Source organism: Nicotiana tabacum, chromosome 3 (genome assembly GCF_000715075.1).
Source record: "Nicotiana tabacum cultivar K326 chromosome 3, ASM71507v2, whole genome shotgun sequence".
Classification (NCBI taxonomy): Eukaryota; Viridiplantae; Streptophyta; class Magnoliopsida; order Solanales; family Solanaceae; genus Nicotiana; species Nicotiana tabacum.
In genome coordinates this window covers 137,439,705-137,442,747 of record NC_134082.1, presented here as the reverse complement: position 1 = coordinate 137,442,747, position 3,043 = coordinate 137,439,705, and positions in this window count along the sequence as shown.

Genomic DNA, 3,043 nt, shown 5'->3' with positions numbered 1-3,043 from the left:
CTTTTTTTTGTTCTTGAAAAGTTTGACCAGTTTTCAGAGGGTTTAAGAATTAACAGACGTTGGGGGAAAAAGGGAATTAACAGACGTTGAATGTTCTTGTTAGCAATATTAAACTGTCGGCAAGTGAAAATAATCGTAAAGTTATGGTATATGGAAGTAGCACAAGAGACCACCTTATGGGCGAGAGTTTTCTACCCTATTGCACTGAGCAAAAGCTTCATTATATACTCAATGAATGTGTCCAAGTAAACAATTCTAATTAAATTTTGGTCCGACTCCAAACTTCCAATTCACTTCCGCTTTTTTTTTTTTATATAGAATTTCCCAGATTTCTTGGGGTGTTGTATTTATTTCCAAAATATAGGAGGAGGATGTGAGCCTTACCTCCAAGGATTATAACATAATGATATACATCCGACAGAGGTTGTTACATAAGTTTGTGCATCTGTTAAAGTACAAGACATTTACTACTTAGCTAACAAAAAAATTTGCTTTGTCATATTTAAGCAACAATAGGCATCTGGTGTCTGTCAAGCACAAAAGAACTTTTAGTTCCTTTTGGGAGTTGTTGGAAAGAAAGGTATAATTTGGCTTCAGAGTTAGTAGTCGCCAATTTTGCGAGAGAATATGCTACTTCATTTGCCTCCCTGAAGCAATGCACAGGGCTAATATTGGCCTGGTTCATTATTTGCGAAGTGTCCTTTATAATCTTCTTCAACCTATAGTTGTTGGTATCACCCTCCTTAAGCATATTCATTACCAGCATTGAGTCCAATTCAATTGTGAAGTCTGAGAACCCATTTTGTACACACCAATTAATGCCAAACATAGTAGCTCGAGCCTCTGCCATGTTATTGCTGCTGCATTTTGAAGGAATTGAGAAGGCCATAATGAGATCTCCTTGGTCGTTTCTCACTACTCCCCCCAATCCCGCTTTTCCATTACCATGAATAAAGCTTCCATCAGTATTTACTTTAATTGATCCCTGTTTAGGTTTGTTCCAGCATACTGAGATAGCCTTAGGAATAGATTGAAGTTTCATCATGTTGTCACAAAAGTTGGCCCAAAGGCAATGTTAGCTTGCATTTTGGGAAAGCTCTATTGATTGCAGCTTGAGTATTCCAGTAAATCTGTTGCTTCATCTTGTAGTAGTTGAACCTCTTTTTATCACCATATTTGCAAGAACATCTACTCTTCCACATCTCCCAGCATATTATAATAGGGATGATTTGGAGAGCAAGTTTGTGAAGAGCATTATTGGATTTTTGTAGCCACCAATGATTTATTAATCCTTTAATTGGCAATTGCATAGGAATGATTCCTAGGGGGGATCCTATAGCTTTCCAGATATACCTAGCTGTATCACTCTCAACAAAAACATGTTGCATAGTCTCTTTTTTTTGGGTTAGGTGCAGCAGTTACAATTAGAAGTAATATTCTTACCAAGATTAAGGATAATATCATCAAAAGGAAGTTTAGATAAGCACAATTTCCATGTTAGAAAAGAAATTTTAAAAGGAATGCTAAAGTGCCATATGTTTGTAAGGAATTGATCTTTCTCCTTTGTGTCTCTGAACAGATGTAAAATCGTCTTGTTAGAATACTTACCATTTTCAGTAAGATCCCAAAAAGCTTGGTCAGGCAGATCATGCCTACCAATGTTGATATTTTCTATATGGTGAATGAACTCATCTGGAAACAAATCTTTGAGCCTTTGAATATTCCATTTGCCATCTTGAATAAAATCTTTAATAAGGATTTTGGAGCTTTTGTTAGCATTTGGATATAAGGAAGCCAAAGGTCCCTTTCCAGTCCAATTATCCCACCATATACTTGAGTTTCCAAAGTTGATATGCCAAATAATGTGAGGTTCTGCCTTGTCTCTGACTTGAATCATCTTCTGCCATGAGTGAGAATTACTAGATACATTGTGTTTAATCAATGGATGGACTCTAGCACAGTATTTCTGGTTCATGAAAATAGCCCACAGAGAAGGGATAGTCCTAAACCTCCACCATCTTTTGGTGGCTAAAGTATTGGCAGTATCTTGCATTCTTTTGACCCCAATCCCTCCTTCGTCAAGAGGATAACAAAGTTTTTTCCAGGATCTCCAGTGATACTTCTTTTGATCCCGATTGTATCCCCATAAGAAATTGGCAAAATGTTTCTCAATAAGCTTAAAAATGGCTTTTGGAGGACACATAGCAGAAAGAGAATAAGTAGGGAAGGCTTGAAGCACATTTTTGATGAGAATGACTTTACCTCCGTATGAAAGCAATTTTCCATGCCAACCATTAAGCTTCTTGACAATACTGTTAACCATGCCATCAAAGTAGACAGTCGTTTTTCTTCCAATATAAATGGGGCATCCCAAATAGGTGAAAGGAAATTCCTTGTCCATAAAACCATTACAATTTCTGATTCTATTAATTCTAACAGCAACAGTTTTAGGAGCAGTTAAGAAAAAACTTTTATCCTTGTTAACCTTTTGACCAGAGCTTTTTTCATAACTATGAAGAATGTTCATGATGAGATTAATAGAGTTGCTATTACCACCGGAAAAGATAACTATGTCATCAGCATATGCTAGGTGGTTAATGGGTGGACATCTAAGTGGAATAGAGAAAGGAGTAAAATTATTATCTAGCAGAATGTTATTCAGGGAGCAAGAAAGTACTTCAGCGGCAAAGATGAACAAGGAGGGAGATAGGGTTTTAGACCCTGGCTAGATTTAAAAAAGCCTTTTCTAGAACCATTAATGATGATAGAATACCAATTACTAGACAGAAGATTAAAGATCATGTCAATCCAAATTTCTGCAAAACCAAATTTTCTAAGCACAATAGTGACAAAATTCCAAGACATTCTATCATAAGTTTTAGCCATGTCCAATTTCATTACAACATTACCACCTCTATTGGTATTTGAGATAGATTGAACAATTTACTGAGCTAAAAGAACATTTTCAGTAATGAGCCTATCCTTAACAAATACCCTCTCATGCGCAGAGATTAGCTTAGTAGGTAAAGGGTTTAGCTTATAG